Source organism: Centropristis striata, chromosome 6 (assembly GCF_030273125.1).
Source record: "Centropristis striata isolate RG_2023a ecotype Rhode Island chromosome 6, C.striata_1.0, whole genome shotgun sequence".
Classification (NCBI taxonomy): Eukaryota; Metazoa; Chordata; class Actinopteri; order Perciformes; family Serranidae; genus Centropristis; species Centropristis striata.
In genome coordinates, this window is record NC_081522.1 from 36,881,105 (window position 1) to 36,902,773 (window position 21,669).

Sequence of the window (21,669 nt, forward strand, 5' to 3'; positions counted from 1 at the left end):
AAACATAAAACACACAAAAAAATGACAAAAAACATACATAAAAAACACATAAAAACACAAAAAATACACAAAAAAAGTCAAAAAAACCCCTGAAAAACACAAAAAAAGACTCAAAAACACAAACAATGGCAAAAAAAAACAAAGAAAAAAACTGAAAACACAAAAATCAAACAAAAAACATTAAGCACAAAAGATTGCATTAAAATGCTGAATGCACACAGCAAAATTCAATAAAATCTCTGCAAAAACTTCAGTAATATCATGTTCCACTTGGTCGAGGTGTTTTTACCTTTGCTGAAAAAGAGTTGATGCATTAAATTGGAAATGGAAACTTTTGGAAAAGCCAAAACTTTAGAGTTCAGCTGACAGCAGGGAAACATGCTGCACAGTTTTTACGTTGCAACTTCATGTAATGGATCTATATAATGTGCTATTTCCACTTTTTGAATGGGATTACTGACATAGATAAACTTTCTATGATATTCTAATTTATTGAGATGCACCTGTAAAACATCTCATCAGCATAGCTAGAATCTCACCATATGAACTTCTGAAGGTTTCATCCTGTAATTCCCAAGAAACTGCAGCAGCCAGGTTACAGACATGCAAAGAAAAAAGGATAATGCTTTCCCACACGTCATAATAATTTGATAAATATGGTGATATATCTGACAGATGTCCTTGTAATAATTTTAGTCATTGCTAAAAAAAAAAAAACGAGTCTTGTTTATACAAGCCTGCGAATCAGATATGAAAAGAACGTGTCACTTTCAAAGCATAAAAGACAAAAAAGGCTTCAGCTGTGTTTATTGTTGCTTCGTTGTTGTCTTTTCCAATTTCCTCCCCCTTTGGTGTGACGGTGTGTGTGTTCTTTCTATATTTCGATTTTAAAAAGTGGGTCCAAGGAGGCACAACTCTGGCCTTTGGAGGGCAAATGGGATTACATTATGGAAAGCTGCTGCAGGGCTTCCCAGGCGTCACTTGAGTGCGGCAGGCTTCAGTCGGTGGCCTGTTTGCTGTCGGCTAATCTAAGGAGATGGATTCTCTCCCCAGTACAGTTACTGTGCTTAATGGGTTTGACTCCCCAGGACATTGTTTCAATCTAAAGGTCATCATGGTCTTAGCTCTAGCCGAGCACCTCTCAACCCGGGCTGATTTGCTCCTCAACCAGCCTTGCATAGTGGACTCCGAAGGACATGTTCCTGTTAGCACTTCTCTAATAGTTATCAGGGAACAACATGCATTCAATTCGTGCATTTTTTCATAATTCAACAGGGTGCTAGAAGAGATATAAGCATATGGTTTTTATATTCTGCAGGGACTTCCTGAAACCTGATGAGCTGATGAGAAATTGTGCAGAAAAAAAGAAACACATTGAAATGTAAATGTGACCTAAACATGGTCATACTAACTACTAAATTCAAGCCTAATTTGAGACTAATAATGCATAAAACTGCCATAAAAATAAAGGTTTTAGAGTAAAATACCAAAATGCAACCGGAGCAGACTTTCGGTGCAGCTGATTCGAAATTCTGCAGAAAAAAAGAACAAAATTAAACTGTAAATGTGACCAAAACATTAACTCACCAAACCTTCTCAGTATTAACTACTTCTGTAATTATAACCAGGGAACAACATGCATTAACTATGTGCTCTTTTTCATGATTTAACAGGCTGCTAGAAGAGATGTAAGCATGTTTTTTTATATTCTGCAGGGACTTTTCCTGAAATCTGATGAGCTGATGAGAAATTGTGTAGAAAAAAAGAAACACATTGAAATGTAAACGTGACCTAAACATGCTCATACTAACTACTAAATTCAAGCCTAATTTGAGACTATAATAATGCATAAAAGTGCCATAAAAATAAAGGTTTTAGAGTGAAATACCAAAATGCAAATGGAGCAGACTTTCGGTGCAGCCGATTAGAAATTCTGCAGAAAAAAAGAGGAAAATGAAACTGTAAATGTGACCAAAACATTAACCTAGACTCAAAACACCTTCTAAGTACTCACTACTTCTGTAATTATAACCAGGGAACAACATGCATTAACTATGTGCACTTTTTCATAATTTAACAGGCTGCTAGAAGAGATATAAGCATGTTGTTTTTGAATGCTGCTGGGACTTTTCCTGCAACCTTTTTTAAGGAATATAAAATGAGTTGGAATGATTGTAAATAGGGTTAAACCTCCCTCAAAAGCAGGGGTCTCAAACTCAAATTACCCGGGGGCCGCTGGAGGCAGTATGAAAATGACTAAAAAAAGACACAAAATTACAAAAGAAAAGACACAAAATGACAGAAAAAAAACTAAATTACTTAAAAAAGAAACAAAATGACCAAAAAAGACACAAAATGACCAAAAAAGACACAAAATTATTTAAAAAAAGACACAAAATGACCAAAAAAGACACACAATTATTAAAAAAGACACTTAATTACTATAAAAAGACACAGAATTACCAAAAAAGACACACAGTCATTTAAAAAAGACACAAAATTATTTTAAAAAAGACACAAAATGACCAAAAAATACACAAAATGACAGAAAAAAAACTAAATTACTTAAAAAAGAAACAAAATAACCCAAAAAAAGTAATTAAAGGGACCTTCCACACACAACACGGTAAAGTGCCATTCATATAAAACTCACATGAAACTTTCTTATCAAGGTGGGGGCCACAAAATATCATCGCGAGGACCGCAATTGGCCCGCGGGCCACGAGTTTGAGACCCATGCTCAAAAGAAATAGGGTGTTCTTACCAGTGGGGGCTTTGGGAAGGGCCAGAAATAATATTTAATAATGTAGTTATCAGCACTCAACTTCAAATAAAAACCAGTTTCAGTTTCATAATTTCAGATTGTAAATTTCCTGTAGCTAGTCTAAAAAAAGTGGGCTGAAATAAAGTCAGAAAGAGAGAGTTAATGAGGAAGAAACAGTGGGAGCAAGATAAATTAATCAGAACTTTATTTTTATATTTGCTAATTATTTCAGTGCAAACGAGGCTGGCTTACCAAACGGAAACAGTGAGTAAGTGCCTTCAGGCCCCGGACCCTCAGGGGCCCCGGAGGCACTTACGTTGTGGTCATTTGATTAATGGTAGGGTTTTTTTGGGTAATGTACACCACTAAAACACAATAAGAACTGAAATAGTAATGGCCCCGAGGTCAGCACAGCATTTCTTTTACCTAACTTAGACACCCAGCCTTGTTATATTATAACAGATATTATAATACCTCTAATATTTCAGTTAATATTCTGACAAGAGTTCATTTGCAAAAACAGATAAAACTCATTCCTAAAATGAATAAACCAGCACGAGTTAAATTGATATTTGCACAATGAAAAATATCATAACAACCCAACACCAGTTAATTTATATTCCTTGGCTGGCACAATAAAGTATAATATTGGCAAATCAATAAAATGGAGATATCTTTTTTTCTTTTTTTCTTTGCTGCATATGAACTTTTTGTATTCTTGATGTGGTAATTTGGTGAGATTTTTTACCTTTTTAATCAAATTCTCTCAATTTTTTTAGCACCAAACGTCTGTAACAAATTATCAGGCCAAAAATTGCTGCAATAACTTAACCTTAGGCATAATTTATTACAGATTTATGACTAGAATAACTTGACATTCAGTGCTTAGCTGCAATTTAAATTAATCTTCAGGTTCCAGCTTTCAGATTGTAGGTTTGGTTTGACAGTGCCGGGGTGCCAGTCAGAGTTAATCTGACAATTTTTCTTTTCTATTTTGGTTTGTCAAACTTACAAAGGACCCATGCAAATATGAATATATGATATAATATATAAAATATGACCATTTCCAAAGGAGACCCATTAAACACAAAACACACACAAGAATTTGCAATTCAACACAGTTTATTACACAATTCAGTGTCCCAAAATCAACCCATAGTTCAAACAACCAAAACACCAAAAATAGTCTCTTTCTTCCAATAAAAAAAGTCCCCTTCAGGTACCCAATAAATAAACAAAATAATCAGTTTTTTCTAAATAAAAGTTGGTCAACCAAAACCCAAACTAAGTGCCGCCTCAGGTGTCTAATAGACCAGCTTTGACAGCGGCGTTACCTCCCGGTTGGCAGCAGACATCAGAGAATGACCATCGGGTTGAAGCCAGGAGTTTTGGAGCATGAGGATTAATCCAGTGGTGAGAAGCGAAAGCTACAACATATAACATGGACTGAAAAGGGAGCGTGTCTATGTTCCCCTCTTTGTATGAGACGAGGGAACATAGGACCCTTTTTTCCTCGCTTTTCCCAAAAAGGGTCCTATATTACTGCCAAATTCCATGGCAAATAGGCCTATGAAGGCCTATGGGCTGTTTAACACGCATATGCAAATAACCTAACCCTAACCCATATAACCTAACCCTAACCCAAAAAACCTAACCCTAACCCATATAACCTAACCCTAACCCTAACCCAAGTAACCTAACCCTAACCCAAATAACCTAACCCTAACCCTAACCCTAACCCAAGTAACCTAACCCTAACCCAAGTAACCTAACCCTAACCCTAACCCAAATAACCTAACCCTAACCCAAATAACCTAACCCTAACCCAAATAACCTAACCCTAACAACCTAACCCTAACCCTAACCCAAATAACCTAACCCTAACCCAAATAACCTAACCCTAACAACCTAACCCTAACCCTAACCCAAATAACCTAACCCTAACCCTAAAAGGAAAAAGCAGTGATTGTGATTCACAAAATGTGAGACACAAGTTAGATAAAAGATCATAAACATGGGACACCATGTGTACAGTATTCACTGTAGGGCTATAAGGCAGGTTTGTTTCTGGCTGAAATGGGGTCCGGTCACTGTGTCATGTGGGGCTTAGAGCTCATTTTTTAGCCACCGAGCAGGCGGATCCAGCCCTGGTTACACACTGAAGTAAAAAAAAAAACACACAGAGGACACTCAGAAAATGCAAGAAAGGCAAAAAGGCTCCTAACTTCCTCCAGGGAGCATTTGGTAAAAAAGTAGAACCTAAATCAGCGAGCTTCACTGTACTGCACAGTTGAAACACACCAGTGGACTGCAGCTGCACCACTCCTCTCCCAGCAGTTTCCCACCGCAGGAAACTCAGCACCTACTGTTTGGTGACAGCAGTCGTCTGCTTCCTGCCATGTCGTGGTTTCATGTCACCTCTGAGGTGACAGGTGGCTCATCAGGCCTCAGTTAAGGCTCTCACGGAGCCGCTCGCCCCCTCTAATTTATCTAAGGGATTTCTTGTGCTGCATATATTTTGTTCTTTGAGCAGTCAAGCATTAAATTGCTTTCCATTGGGAACAGCTCGTATGACGGGGTCGCCAAAGCTGTGGCTGGTTTCCAATGAGATGGTTTGGCAGCAAAGCCAACGCTGTAATTAGGGTCACCCGGCTCCGGAGCTGCCGGTGGGCCAACGGGGTCGTCACGGTCGCATAGTCGTTTGAAAGTCACAACAAAGCTGGAGGAAGGTAACACACGGCTCCTTAGATCAGAAACCTATAAACTGCCCTACAAAGCCTAACTGCAGTAACTACGGAAGGGGTAAAAGTGAGAAAAGCTGCTTTAAAGTTTTCTAACTGGCCAGCCAAATGTGTTATAGGTAGGTAAGTGATATGACACTTATTTCTACATGTATTGATGATGTAATTTTTATGCTAAATAAATAACGACGATTTATTTGACCGTTAACCCCAAAAATGTAGTTACTGCACTCTAGTTTTGCTGTAAAAAGTCAAAATAGCTATGCAAAACAGAATGCAGACACAAAATGAATAAAGGACACAAAATGACCAAAAAAATACACAGAATTGCCAAAAAGACACGAAATGACCCAAAAAAGACACAAAATAACCAAAAAAAGACACAGAATTACCAAAAAAAGACACACAATTATTTTAAAAAGACACAAAATTAGCCCAATAATACACAAAATTACCAAAAAAGACACAAAATGACAAAAGAATACACAGAATTACCAAAAAAGACACAAAATGACCCAAAAAAGACACAAATGACCAAAAAAAGACACAGAATTATTAAAAAAGACACAGAATTATTAAAAAAGACACACAATTATTAAAAAAGACACAAAATTATTTTAAAAAGACACAAAATCACCACACAAAAAAGACACAGAATGACCAGACTTAATTTATATATGGATATTTTACACAAAAATTCCTGTTGGAGTTCTCCTAATGAATTTTGATGTGGGCAACTCAAATACTCACCATGATGTTATTCAGCATTTTTATTTAGTATGCATACCTTTATATTACAGGCTCCTTGGATCATTTCTTAGAGTGTTTGCTCCAGAGAAATATATAGGTAACTAGTGATAAAACGCAGCACACTGTAGGCTGAGAAACAGAAGATATTGTAGGAGAGGTAGTGGCAGAGAAAGCCCCGTGTGTTTAACGAGTTGTCAGCTTTGTCTCATCGTGCCAGAAGCTGACTTCAGCAGCCTTTCTGTTTGAGCTCTCAGTGAAGCCTCCTGCCTGTACAGTATGCCTCCCCAAATGTAGCCTGTGGTGGTTTCATGAGGAGGCTGCGCAGCGTGTGTCCATCTGCAAAGAGCTCTCCAAAGTGTCCAGCGGAGGAGGGAAAAGAGGAAAAAACAAACTCTGGGGAGCTCTTTTCAGCTCACAGTATTCTCTTTGGCAGTGCAGAAAGGAAACGCCTCTGAGAAAAGTGCGAGGGAGAAACATTTGGACAGCTGCTCAGCTGAATCTGCTAATGTCTCGGGTGTGTTGTGATGTGTGTTTTCTGCGAGAGTTTGACCATGAGAGCAAAACAGATCCTGCAAGTCTTTCTAGGCATACTTCAAGTCTGCATTAACACCACATTCCCTGTAAATATTTGCTTCTTGGCTTCCGTATGAGGCTAAATCTCTGGTAGAAACATGCACGAACGGCAAGAACGGACTCCATTACTAATTAATTAGATTTCTGACTGTACTGTGAGGCACAAACTGCACTGAATCTGGTTAGAAACGGAGCACAGTGTGCTGTCGTAGACTGACAAGCCTCTCGGAGCAATAAGGACTCCCTACCAGGTTTATGCTGAGGCATGATTATTTCCCTGTGCATTATAGTCGGCAATTTTACTCCCTTTTTAGCCTGTTATTAACGTGGAAGGTTGGCTGAGGAATTATTTCCTTTTCAGGCTTCAGGGGAGAGAGAGCTGCACACAGGAGCTGCTACAGTGGAGCAGCTTTGGTGGCTTTGCTGATTAGTACTTCAACAGCAGTTATTTACTGAGATTAGGCAGTAGTAGAAGTAGTAGTAGTAGTAGTAGTAGTTTTACAAAATCTTATGAAATGAGTTCAGTGTCTTTAGATGCTGATCGTGTGGAACTAGATTTGTGTAACATGGAAATAATTATATGACACCATGGGTCGTTTGTATAAGGAATGTTGGAGAAGAAGAATGTGAGCTGACTTAGTATAAAGGCTGATAACGTCCGTTTAACCCATTTAAGCCGGTATGGCATTACCGCATTTCTACCATTAAAACTGGGGGTGCTGTTGCGTTTTTCTACCATTAAAGCGGGGTGTTAGTGTGGCTCCGTCTACTTTTACTTGAAACGCACACTTAAATTATGGAGCGTGAGGATGTAGCTGACGCGTGTCTTAAACCGAAAAAATCCCACAGTTTCTTTCTTATGGTTTATTGAAAACCTTTTGTTTGAGCATTACAAATAGTAAACTGCAGCAATTCAAAAAATAACAATTATGAGCACGGTCAAAAACTAGTGTGCTCTCCTCGTCTCCATAATCCTAATTTAAGCAAAGTAAGCAATTATGACGTTACACAGATCTCAGCAAATAAGAAGAGTGCAATTCCTACGAACCAATAGGCATTCTTACAACCTTAATAAAGAACTATGAACTATGAACCACAAATCTGAATTATTTATCAGCTTTTCCACAATATACAAAATGGCTCTAACACGGGGAAAGCAGATACGTCGTTTTGTAGTATTTGCAGTTTTTTCCACCTATTTTCAGTCTCTTGGCCAATGAAATGCATCAGAATACATGTGGGAGTGTTGCAACACGTTGATTTAAAAAAAAAAAACTTTTTGAAGGTTTGGACAAATAAACTCAACTTCTCATTGTATTTCTATCTGCTACAGAGGCTGAAAAATCTATTATTTAGTAGGAAGCGTTGACACTTCTGTTGAATTTCCAGAGAAACTTCAGGTTTTAGGGGGTTATTTTAAAATTGCCCATACAAATAAAGGAAATCACAATGTCTGAGGTAGTTAAAAAAATATTGAACTTAAAATTTACACGACAAACTAACAAAAGAACTGCAACGATAAATAAAGTGTCCTCAGTTTTTGGTTTCGCTATAGTACAACAAGAACAAATGCCCAAATGCAGCAGCTTTGTGGCTATTCAAATGTTAAAATAAATAGCAAATAGACCTTTGCGGAGGTAGATAAGATCGCTAGATAAGATCGGTTTGAAGTAAAAGAATTGGCCGATTGCCGATCCCGCAAAATTAAGGAAATCGGTGCACCCCGAGTAAAAAGTTGTTTACTTTTTTCAAGTTCCTCCCTGGCTTCAAAAAACTTGACAGATACTTCACATTCCTTAAAATGTGAACTTTGGTGAAGTGGGTCTTTTATACTCCGTAAACATCACTTGAAAGAATCAAATGTTCTTTCTAGGAACAAATTGTGCAAAATGCTATAATCTGTATTTGAGCATTTTGAGAATTGAAGACAAGCTTCCAGTTTTAATCTTGTTTAACTGGTCGCCTGCTGCTGCTCTTCTCTTATTATTTGTTGCGTAGACGTTGTGGTCTTGCAGCTTCAGGAGCTCCTGGGACCCGAGCGGGTTGATGTGATGAACAGGATTCAGCTCGGAGATATAACCTGTTTCCCACTGCTTTAATGTGACTGAACAAAGCAGCAGTTATGTTGTAACCTTTGTTGTCTGAGTGAGAAAATAACACACGATGCATCACTTTGTCTGCTGCAATGGAATTATATCAACAGTAAAAGATTACTGGGTAACACTTTACAATAACCATCATTTATAAATGTTTATAAACAGTTTATTAATGTTTAATCATCATTTATAAACCGTATACAAGCCATTTAGAATGGTAAATAGTTAATTTATTAATGTTCAACTACCTAAATCATTTAAAAAATGGCAAATAGATTGTTTATTAATGTAAGTGTATAGTTACTTTACCATTAACAAACAATTACATTATAATAAATAGTTTATTAATAGTTTTAGTTGCACTGATTATAACATTTTTAACACCATATTAAGTATGTTAATGATTTTGAAATGATTCATATACCTTTAAGAAATTGGTTGAAAACATTTAACGATTCTATGTATAGCACTTTGAAAATGGTTAATAATTGGTTTATAACCAAAAAACAATAAATTACTTTAAAAAAAGACACAAAATGACCAAAAAAGACACAAAATTACTTTAAAAAGACACAGAATTACCAAAAAAGACAAAAAATGACCAAAAAAAATACACAAAATTACTAAAAAGAGACACAAAATTACCAAAAAAGACACAAAATTATTTTAAAAAGACACAATATGACCAAAAAAATACACAAAATTACTAAAAAAGAGACACAAAATTACCAAAAAAGACACAAAATTATTTTTAAAAGGACACAGAATTACCAAAAAAGACACAAAATTATTAAAATAAAAGACACAAAATTATTAAAAAAGACATAAAATTACCCATAAAAAGTAATTAAAGGGACCTTCCACATGGTTAATAATTGGTTTATAACCAAAAAAAAACCCACCATATTAAGTATGTTAATGATTTTGAAATGATTCATATACCTTTAAGAAATTGGTTGAAAACATTTAAAGATTAAATATGTATAGCACTTTGTAAATGGTTAAAAATTGGTTTATAAACCACCTATAAACATCACTTAGTTGGTTATTGTAAAGTGTTACCGATTACTGGAGGAACTGTGCAAACTTTAATGTAAACTCCACTTTTTAAAAATGAAAGATGGGGCTGGTTGAACAAACAGTTGCAGCTACAGATGCAGCCAGCAGCACCTGCACGACCCTTAAAAGTAGATGAAAGAGCCATTCCTCAGCTCCACAGTGGTTGTGCTGAGGGACTGAACTTAAAACATGTTTATTTATCGTCTCTCACAAGAACCAGAACACTGCGGTCCGGTGGATATTTAAAGCCAACGTCTTTTCTCCGGCAGTTCTTGTTGAATTATTTATCCGTTCGTTTTCCAAAAGATACGAGCCGCTGTTGAGAATTGTGATTAACTGCAGCCGTTTCTCCTGCAATATTTGAGAAATTAAATGATGACAGAAAAAGCCTCCTCCCCACTTATCTTACAACAAACAGTATATGTGCTGCCGGATGGTAAATAGGTGCTTATATAAAGCGTCCCGTTCTGAGTGGCTTGCTAAAATTAAGCAGCATCAAGGGAGTAGCTATTTATTTTTGCTTTCATGCTCACACATCCACACTCCCACGCACATATGTCCTTGTAATACACGGTGACAGTAATGGAGAATTTAATTGTCTGGGGAAATAGATAAACAAAAGGGATTACTTTGCATTGCTGGCAAGTTTATAAAGGTGGCAAGTGTGTCACAAGAACCAGTGATCTTCAACCGTTCTCAGGGACTATATGGTCCATTTTATGATGAAACGTTATATAAATTAGTCACCATGCTGTTAAAGTTCCCCTCCTGACTGTGAAGTAGGGAAAACAAATATGCTGCTATGATTCATATTTTATTTAAAATGGTTTACCCATATCAAAAGTAAATTAAAAACTTTGAGAAAGGGCTGGTAGCACTCACAAAGAAGTTCTTGATCTGGAATCCTTCCTGTCCATTACCACTGCTGACACTAGGTTAACCTGTGAAAGAGTAGTGCAAGTCAGCTTTTTAGCAGATTACAGTGGCAACGTTTCTTTCTGGTCTATTTATTTCCATTAGTGGAAACATCTGTGAGCTTTAAGGCTCATGTGAAATAAGAATACTATGTGTAGTTGTAGTTATGGCATCTTTTATATTTTTTGTTAGCTTCCCAGCTTGTAACTTGAAGCGGCTGATTCAGCATTAATGGTTGTGAAACATACAATAATATCTGCTATGACGTCACAGTGTATTTTTTGTATTCTCTGTCCGCTCTTTGGTGAATGTTTCAGGTTTCTTTTCTGGTTTTTGCACATTGGATAGTGAGTAACCATGTACGTTAGCCTCGGGTTTACCAGAGTCGGCTAAAGGATGCTATTGCCGATGAATTAGCTGTGCGCTGACTGTATCCCAAATCGGACAGCGTTTGGCTAAGATTCTATCAAAATGTCACATTAACTGCTAATATAAATGATCATGTTATGCTTCCAATTAATTAAATAGTGTGAAACTCAAGTCTAACTACTTATATTTCGAACCATATATTGTTTTAACCGTGTACGTTAGCCTCGGGTTTACCAGAGTCGGCTAAAGGACGCTAACGCTGGTTAATTAGCCGTGAGCTAACTGTATCCCAAATCGGACACTTGGATCTCCTCGCTGTAAAACAACGGGGGCTGCTGAGTTTTTCGGGGGAAATTGAATGTTTCTGGGTAAGCCAAATAAATATCATCATTATCAACCATCGTTATCAACACACTTGATCGTACTTCTCTCCTTCACAATAAAATACAGTACAGTAAAAATATCTATGTACTTTTCAGATCATCGTCTGAGTGTCGCCAAAGCGTTCTTACTGCTTTCTCTCATCAGAGTTAATTTTGTGTTGTAATTAGATATGTAAATCTCCATGTACATAAATTAAATTGCACATGTAGATTGTTAAATATGTTTGAATCAATTATACCTACACTGGTGGTGGAGATCTTATTTGAAATAACCGTAAAAACACCGGAAAGTGCTGCATTGCAGATGTGTCCAATTTGGCATAGAGTCTCTATAGTTAGTTATTTAGTTAGTTAATTAGTTAGTTAGTTAGTTAGTGCAAAGGATAATCTAGGATAATCACAGCCTCATGAAACTTTACAACCACAAACTAGAGACCTAGAGCATTCAGAGGATGGATGGCTTTTCCATACTAGATTCACAATCAGGAGGTTTTTCAGCAGGCAACACAACACAAGTGCTGCCAAGCAACTGACAAAATCTTCAAATTGTCAAAAGTTTTCTAAACCTAATCACAGCATGGATTTTTCTATGTTGTTCCAAAAGTATTGGTGCATTGATGAGGGTTTTTGACCAATTTTATCCATTCTCAAATAAAAACAAATTACCTAATTCAGCACCCAATGTGTGTCACAAATAGTATCAACCCCAAAAACTGCTGCAACGACTTATTATTGTAGATGTGATGATATATCTCTCAATAAATGAGACAAATGTGTTATTTTTGGCTCGGCTTGATTTTACCAAGATGTCATCATTGTACATCTTTGATTTCATAATGTAAAAAATGTGAAAGTGAAGCTGCATACTTAGAGGAAGTATGGATTTGTGGTTGCAAGCGAAAACTTCTGTCCTGATTGATTGAACCTTGGTTGGAAACATAAATGTGACAAGCTCCCTGGGATGTCTTTAGATGCAAAATATGTGTCAAGACTGTCCAGAGCAGCAATCTGTTAAACACTTTCTACTTGCATTTTTCACCATGTTGCACAGACTGTCTGGTATAAAGAAGGAGCTGTCAGTCCCCCCCCCTCCATCTCCCAGCGCTGGTCACATTTAGGTTCACTGCTGCAGACACGAGATATGTTATTTATCTCCTCCATATTTAATGAGGAGTCGCCCTGGGAAGCAGATGGTGCATTAGCTGTAATAAAGCAGTTGACTTCAGTGGTTTTGTGAGGGAATACAGAATTGAGCCGTTAAGGCCTCGTTGTTTCACGGCCGGCGTTGTTGGAGGGTCGAAAGGTGTCTGATGTGCACGTAGAGAGTGTGTTCGCTCGCCTCGTACAAACAGATCCCTTTTATAACTCTGGACAGGTTCTCATTGCCCCCAGTGAAGCGTCATATATTGATGTGGAGAGAACAAAAATTACTGTAAGCTCTGACCCCTTTGTTCGCAGAGCCAGCATTAAAGTTGCTGAGTGAGGGCTTCACATTGAGCTATGTTTTATTGTTACGCTCAGCAGAAGTGATTCCAGTCTGCACACACAATCTTACATGTTTCTTGAGACTCGCCGAGTGCAAACGTCACACATGCATCCTCTAATACACCTTCACATGCACAGGGAAATAATTAAGATTTTCTTCTGGAGAGCAGATGTGCTGGTCATCAAAAAAAATTGCAGGAGCAAAACTTTTATTAAATAAGCTTTTTTCCAAAGACGAGTCTGGTGAGATGAGTCACACCGAAGAAGCAGTCAGCTGTAATAAACAGGCACGTCAAGATGGAAATATTATCACAGCCAACTCTTGAAAACTACATCTGGCAACAACCATTTATTCCCTAAGGTTACTTGTGCAATCTGTAATTTTTTCGACTGCTTACCTCACAGCTGGGGGTTTGGTGCTGTCAGTGATGTCTGAGGATGTTTCATGTCCTCCATTCGCTGCTTGGAGAGAGACCAGGGACTGGTAGCGGCTGTCTGAGAGCCTCTATGCTCCCACAGTCTATGGCTAATTTTGATAATTAGTGGAAGTGAATAGACCTATTAAGTGTGTGCTTTTCAATAGATGCTGCTTTGAACCCTGTCCATTACCACTGCTCACACATTAGGTTAACCTGTGAAAGAGTAGTGCAAGCCAGCCCTTAAGAAGATTACAGTGGCAATGTTTCTCTCTGGTCTATTTTTTCCATTAGTGGAAACATCTGTGAGCTTTAAGGCTCATGTGGAATAAGAATACTATGTGTAGTTGTAGTTATGGCATCTTTTATATTGTTTGTTAGCTTCCCAGCTTGTAACTGGAAGTGGCTGATTCAGCATTAATGGTTGTGAAACATACAATAATATCTGCTATGACATCACAGTGTATTTTAAAAATGTTTTAGGTTTATTTATTGGCTTTTGCACATTGGATAGTGATTAGCTTTTGAAGGTAAGTTAAGGGAACAGCTTTTATCCCTCAAGTGATCATCTTTGCACAGATATTAGTCAGTATAGTCAACGTCAGACATTTTAGGGGACATAAATATCAGAAAGACACATTTTTGAGTGGAGTAATTTAACCCCTTTACCCTCCACTTCCACTACTTTCAGAGGCTGTACTAAACTAGAAGATCTGAGGAATGCATTGATACCAATCACGTCACAACATCATGTCGGGAAAAGTTATATAGCGTAACTGTATCCCAAATCGGACACCGTTCGGCTGAGATTCTATCAAAATTTCACATTAACTGCTAATATAAATGATCATGTTATGCTTCCAATGAATTAAATGGAGTGAAACTGAAGTCTAACTTCTTATATTTCGAACCGTATATTGTTTTAACCGTGTACGTTAGCCTCGGGTTTACCAGAGTCGGCTAAAGGATGCTAACGCCGGTGAATTAGCCGTGCGCTAACTGTATCCCAAATCAGACACCGTTCGGCTAAGATTCTATCAAAATTTCACATTAACTGCTAATATAAATGATCATGTTATGCTTCCAATGAATTAAATGATGTGAAACTCAAGCCTAATTTCTTATATTTTGAACCGTAAATTGTTTTAACCGTGTACGTTAGCCTCGGGTTTACCAGAGTCGGCTAAAGGATGCTAACACCGGTGTCTATGGCTAATTTTGATAATTAGTGGAAGTGAATAGACCTATTAAGTGCATGCTGTTCAATACAGGCTGCTTTGAACCCTGCTGAGTCACAGGGCACCTTGGAGGTAAACACAAGCAGGTTTTTGGGGAAGTCAGAAGGCGGTGGGTGGGCTGAAGCGATTCCTCATCTCAACTGGGTGCTTTCATAAAGCGATGCTCTTGACGCGCGTGGAGAAAATAATCATGCAGTGCAGCATATCAAATCACGGCCTGATGCAGAAAAAAAACAAAAAAAAAAGTGTCTGAGCTCATTGCTCGTGATGCAATCCTGCACAGACAAACTCCAGCAGGGTCTCAGTCTGCACGGCTCCCTCTGTACACTTATTTTCAGACAAACACCATTGTTAAAGAGGCAGAGGAGAGATCTTAACAAGTTAAAAGAACCTCCCAGGAGATGGACCAGGAGGGAGAAGGAGGGCTGTGGATCACTGCAGTGTGTTCATTGAGAAGAATGAATGAATAAATTGAAAGCGATGGCATTCCTGGCGTTCTTCAAGGCAATGAGACATTATTGATTTCTAAGGAGAAAACGCATTCTTAATGTGTCCAGGGATCCAGGCCCTTCTTTCTCTTTCTCATGCTTACACTCAGTGTGTTTCTGCAGCTTTTAGCCACCAAAAGTGACTCAGGAGTGAAGCTTGATATACAGCAAAGCCCGCCGCGGCTTCGCATGCCGGTCTAGCTTTTGGAACAGCGAGCACTCATCTCAATGGACTGCGAAGGTATGCCTCAACCATCTGTTCCCTTTTGACACAATGCAGTGAATCAGCACTTTAGTTTTTTTGAAGGAGTGCATCCTGAAAGCCTTTTATCTGCGAGGATGGAGGCAGAGAATTGCTGCAAAGATGGTAATCTGTGTTGATATTTAGAGGAAGGGAGCGATGCTTCTGTTATTGCTCCTGAGCCCATTTTCTGTGAAGCAAACAAGCTGTCCTAAGCTTTTTTTTTTTCTAAAAAAAAAAAAAAAATTGTTTACAACATGATGGTTCATTGGCATATGGGTACCACCTGCAAGATATTAGAAGTAAGCGTCAGTTTTTGGAAGTGTTAAGAAGTTTTCCCAGTGAATATCTCATGAATCTCAATGAATGAATACCTGATTTTGACACTATTTTATCTGCACACCTTTCTGTTTGTGTGTCCCTGAATGTGCGCTATATGAAGCTGAGGTTGCCGTTTTCAGACACCTTGCCTTGGCACTGAGCAATAGTGGTGCAAAGTTATCAGCTCTTTTCATTTCTGGCCTGACACTCTGGGTGAAAGATTCGGGGGTTAGGTGGGGAGCCGTGGATTAAAGATCATATCAAAGCCAGCGAATAGGTATAGTGATTCAGGAACGATGGCAGAGATAGCAGATGAAGCCCGACTTTGTGGAGATATGGAGTGCAGCCCCAAGTTTATCATATAGAGTACAGATAGGTGGGATAGCAATCAAGGAGATGGTGGTATGTGGCATAGTTGTGCATCAGGGAGTTGGCAAATGTTTGACTTTTATGTTCAAGGACACAAAATCTCAGACTATGTATGTTTGCGGCACATTTGCCATAATTTAAATCCTGCTCCTTTTACCCTCATGATTAACCCTCTGGAGTCACCAAAAGCACCAAAGTATGACTTTGAATCGCATCCAGACGTAAAAACAAAGCAACGTGGAGCCCTACTGTAAATTTACCTCTAAAGTTCAAGAAAAACGACCGAAAAGCCCCCCACAGAAGACACGAAATGGCCAAAAAAGACACAAAATAACTAAAAAAGACACAACAAAAGACACAAAATGAACAAAAAAGTTACGCTAAACACACAAGACACAATAAAATCGAGTTCCACACAGGATCACACACAATCACAAGATCACATTTATGTTGGTTTTTTTCAAAATGACCAAAAAAAGACACAAAATGACCAAAGAAAGACACAAAATGACCAAAAAAAGACACAAAATGACCAAAAAATACACAAAATAACTCAAAACGACACAACAAAAGACACAAAATGACAAAAAAACACAAAATTACAAAAAAGCCACAAAATGACAAAAAAAGACACAAAATGACCCAAAAAAAAGACACAAAATGACCAAAGAAAGACACAAAATGACCAAAAAAGACACAAAATAACTGTTGATCCAGTAAGTCAGAATAAAAAACAATTATTATTAGGTCATATAGGTGAGGTTGTGCTAAAAAAAATTACCAACTTGGCATTTAAACATATTTAAGTGGTGTATACAGGCAGGATGAAAAGGATTCAAAAATGGACATGACCCAAGACTCCATAATTAACGTTTTATTTCATAAGACGATAAAATCTCTTATGATGTTGGCTCAAGGCGTTTTTATTCAGGCGATGTGGCCCACCTCCCCAATAAAACTACTTAAAGGGGCACACAGGGAGACCTTGGGTACTTGGGCTGAATCAAAGAGCACTTGGGGGAAACTCGGCAAAACCAAAGGGGCACTTGGGCCACTCAGGCTCCATTCAGGGCGACTTTGGACTTGCATGAAAAATACATTCCTCTTATTCATTTGAATAGACACTTTTCAAAGATACAGTTGAGGGGGCCACTGTGGGTGGGCTACAGAAAAACAACACAAGGTTGTCCAGCAAGAAATCCAAACCGGATCCGAACTTTTGCTGCAACATGGCATCATCTGGGAAAAACACATTCAATGCAACAAAGTACACATTCCTGCCAGATTATTTTGTAATGCAAACAGAGTATTTCCACCCGATTGTCGGAATGAAAGATAAATACTCGATACTGTGACACGAACAATTTTGCAGTGTTTTCTTTATTCTCCATGTGTCTTTTAAAATAAAGTGTTTTCACTAACCAGATCCTGTTAAAAACATTAAATTCTCCTCAGAGACACTGTGAAGACATGATTGATTCTGCTGAGACAAACGGTCACGTGACAAATATTTATTGAAAATCTGTTTGCACAGATCAGAGGGGAGCGGTCAGGAGAGGCTGGAAACATGCAAAGAGTGACCCAATTTTGTGGAAATGCACTGATAAAGGCAAAAAATTACAACCCAATCCATGTTTGTGTCCACCATACTTTATTTTTTTTTACATTTTAAGTTAATGAGTAAAATGTTGTCATAAGCACAACAATAAGACCCAAAAACCAACAGGCATATATTTCTGTTGACCAAAGGTTGTCTCACTTTTCTTTTTCTGAAGGTTTCATAGTTGATTCCTTTACAAAACATACCGTTTATATTGATGAACGGGTCACGTGATAAATATTCACTTGAATTTGTTTACACAGATCAGAGGGGAGAGGCCCAAAGAGGCTGACAACATGCAAAGAGTGACCCAATTTTGTGGAAATGCACTGATAAAAGCCAAAAATTACAGTTACAACCCAATCCGTGTTGTTTTCCATCATACTTACTGTAAATGTGTGCACAGAAATGTTAAGTTCATGAGTAAAATCTTGTCATAAGCACAAAAGTAAGACCCAAAAACCAACAGGCATATTTTTCTGTTGACCAAAGGTTGTCTCACTTTTATTTTTCTGAAGGTTTCATAGTTGCTTCATTTACAAAAGCACCACTCATAATTGCATGCTTGGAAATTTTTTGCAGCACCACACAGAAGATTACTTGCTTGGAAAAGTTCAATTAAGCTTAAAAGTGGCTGAAACAAAGCTTAAAATTGTGTCTCTCAGAATCTCTTTATTCTACATATGTCATTTAAAATAAAGTGTTTGCACTAACCAGATCCTGTTAAAATCATTAAAATTTGATGTATTTTTGTTGACCAAAGGTTGACTCACTTTTTTTTTTAGAGTATTTCCACCCGATTGTCAGAATGAAAGATAAATAATCTATATTGTGTTTCTGCACCTTTAAATGCATAAATCATATACTCCAACTAGACTGCTTGGACTGTATTTTATTGTCTTACCTTGATTATCACGCCCCCACTGATGCAGCTGCATGCACAGTGTTAATGCGGGGTTGTTTACAGTTTGCATCCTCGCTCTGATGTGACATCAGGAGAAAACTAAGCACCGAAGGGGCCATTAGGGGACGAACACATCCAGATCATCCTCCCTTTTGCATGGAGATGTTGCTTTTATGTTTTTGGGCTTGTAAATTTAAGAAATTTAGATTTTTTTTTTTATGTGTTGACCTTGGGCAACTCAGACTAACAACACATAAAGTAACTTCAGCTCTGATGCCATCATGGGAAGAAATCCTTCTTCATGTTGTGTTTTGGAAGGTGGGGACATTTGTTCCCCTTGAATAGCTGTATATCCAAGAATCGCTTAGCAAAGAGAAGATTAAGTGCACACATTAATCCAGGAGTCAGAGCAATCTTGTAATCCACTCAGTATGCTAATTGCCTGTTCTTTCTCCAGCAAAGGGGTTTACAGGCCATTAAATGGCACTGAGCAGTTGACAAAGGATAGCCAGCATGCTCCCCCACCCACTCTCACTCTCTCTCCATTTCTTACTTGGACAGGCTGTTGCACACCCACGCAACGCTCCTCTAAAGAAATATGCAAAATCTAAAATAAAAAAAAAAAAGAATGTGGCGCTGTGATCCTAAAGCAGTTATTTATTTTGCAGTTTAACTCCATGGAGTCTTGGACTATTTTGTCCATTTTTGAATCTTTTTCGTGTCTTTTTTGTGTCTTTGTTTAGTTATTTTGTGTCTTTTTTTGGTCATTTTGTATCTTTTTTGGTCATTTTGTATCTGTGGTTGTGTCTTTTTTTGTTATTTTGTGTCTTTTTTGGTCATTTTGTATCTTTTTTGGTCATTTTGTATCTGTGGTTGTGTCTTTTTTTTGTTATTTTGTGTCTTTTTTGTCATTTTGTGTCTGTGGTTGTGTCTTTTTTTTGTTATTTTGTGTGTTTTTTTGTCATTTTGTGTTTTTTTGGTCATTTTGTGTCTGTGGTTGTGTCTTTTTTTGTTATTTTGTGTGTTTTTTGTCATTTTGTGTTTTTTTGGTCATTTTGTGTCTGTGGTTGTGTCTTTTTTTGGTCGTTTTGTGTCTGTTGTTGTGTCTTTTTTGGTCATTTTGTGTCTGTGGTTGTCTTTTTTTAGTTATTTTGTGTCTTTTTGTCATTTTGTGTCCTTTTTGGTCATTTTATGTCTGTGGTTGTGTCTTTTTTTTGTTATTTTGTGTCTTTTTAGTCATTTTGTGTCGTTTTTGGTCATTTTGTGTTTGTTGTTGTCTTTTTTTGGTCATTTTGTCTCTTTTTGTCATTTTGTGTCTTCTGTGTCTTTTATGGTCATTTTGTGTCTATTTTTCTAGTTATTTTGTGTCTTTTTTGGTCATTTTGTGTCTATTTTTGACGTCCTGAAGAAGTGACTCCAGAGGGTTAAGGGCTGAAATAGCGAACTGTGCTTATGTTCACTCAGACCTGACAGTGACAGAAGTGGATCTGTTGCTTCTTGAATGAAGCCTTGATCTCTTTGACTCTGAAGGGGTTTCCTTGGACGTTTTCCCCCAGCACGATGTATTCTGTCCATATCTAACAGCGGTACGAGTAAATAATGGAAGAGAGTTGAGTGCTATTGTCTCCATCGCAGTCTCCGTCATGCACAGCCCTCCCTGCTCCCACCGCGCCCACACACAAGGGACTCGCACCAAGGTAAAGTGCAATTCTTAGCGCGCTGCTGCCTGCGGAGTCCCCCAAGTGGCCTTGGCAGCCGCAACATGATGGATGTTGTTTCAGATCGTGTTTCTCGCTACACTGATAAAGCGTTGTCGTCAAACATCCACCAGCAATGTAAGCAGATAGAGACAGTTGAAGATAATTAGAAGATTTGAGCTTTGCGTCATTTGTGGTGCCAAATGCCAAAGAACAGCCTGTGACGGATGGCTCAAACAAGAGACTTCGGCATGAAGCCTGACTGCAAATGTAGCCGGTAATGACCAGAGTGTGTTTTTCAGATGCAGCTAATGAGCACGGCCATTAGACATAAATGACATTTTAAAAACCTGGGGAGTAAGGAAATGAAGAAGCACCCCAGATAGACTGCCTGTAGGCTGCAAATATGGCAAGAGCATCTGGAGGATGTGGCACTCCGTTTACATGGATGACCTCCACGCAGAGTGTTGAGGCTGTCAGTCAGTTCACTGCTGTTAACTGTGAGGATGGAGGCTCATTACAGTGAAACTGTCAGAACCATTCTCTCAATATCCACATGGCATCTCGGGGCTCTGTTCAATTGGCACTTATCCTCTGTGTTTGACAGATAATCCTTTTATGGGTATATTATTTTAATTTTCTGATTAGTCCATTTGCAAGAAAGATTTGCCACTTTGGAAGCTTCTGCAGAGAGAGACAGAGAGAGAGAGAGAGAGACAACAGCTGAAAGATAAATACTCGATACTGTGACACAAACAATTCAGTGCAGAAAACTACAGAAAAACTACTAAATACAGTGTTCTCTTTATTCTCCAGGTGTCATTTAAAATAAAGCGTTTGCACTGACCAGATCCTGTTAAAAACATTAAATTCTGCTCCTCAGAGACACTCCGAAGACATGATTGATTCTGCTGAGACAAATGGTCACATGACAAATATTCATTGAAAATCTGTTTGCACAGATCAGAGGGGAGAGGTCAGGAGAGGCTGGAAACATGCAAAGAGTGACCCAATTTTGTGGAAATGCACTGATAAAGACAAAAAATTACAGTTACAACACAATCCATGTTGGTGTCCACCATACGTATTGTAAATGTGTGCACAGAAATTTTAAGTTAATGAGTAAAATCTTGTCATAAGCATGAAAAATGAAACCAAAAAACCAATAGACATATTTTTCTGTTGACCAAAGGTTGTCTCACTTTTCTTTTTAGAGTATTTCGACCTGATTGTCAGAATGAAAGATAAATAATCGTCAAT

The 21,669-nt window shown here is 38.0% G+C and overlaps 1 protein-coding gene across 4 annotated transcripts in view; it reads left to right on the forward strand.

The window, feature by feature from the left end:
* Positions 1–21,669, forward strand: part of mgat4c (mgat4 family member C) — a 207,408-nt gene that overhangs the window by 59,850 nt on the left and 125,889 nt on the right. Inside the window, exon 1 of one of the 4 annotated variants that reach the window (XM_059335017.1) lies at positions 15,431–15,518. The exons of the other annotated variants lie outside the window; for them this stretch is intronic. The gene's annotated coding sequence lies outside the window, so the exon portion shown is untranslated. Of the gene's footprint in view, positions 1–15,430; positions 15,519–21,669 lie in introns of those variants that run through there. 4 annotated transcript variants of the gene reach the window in all.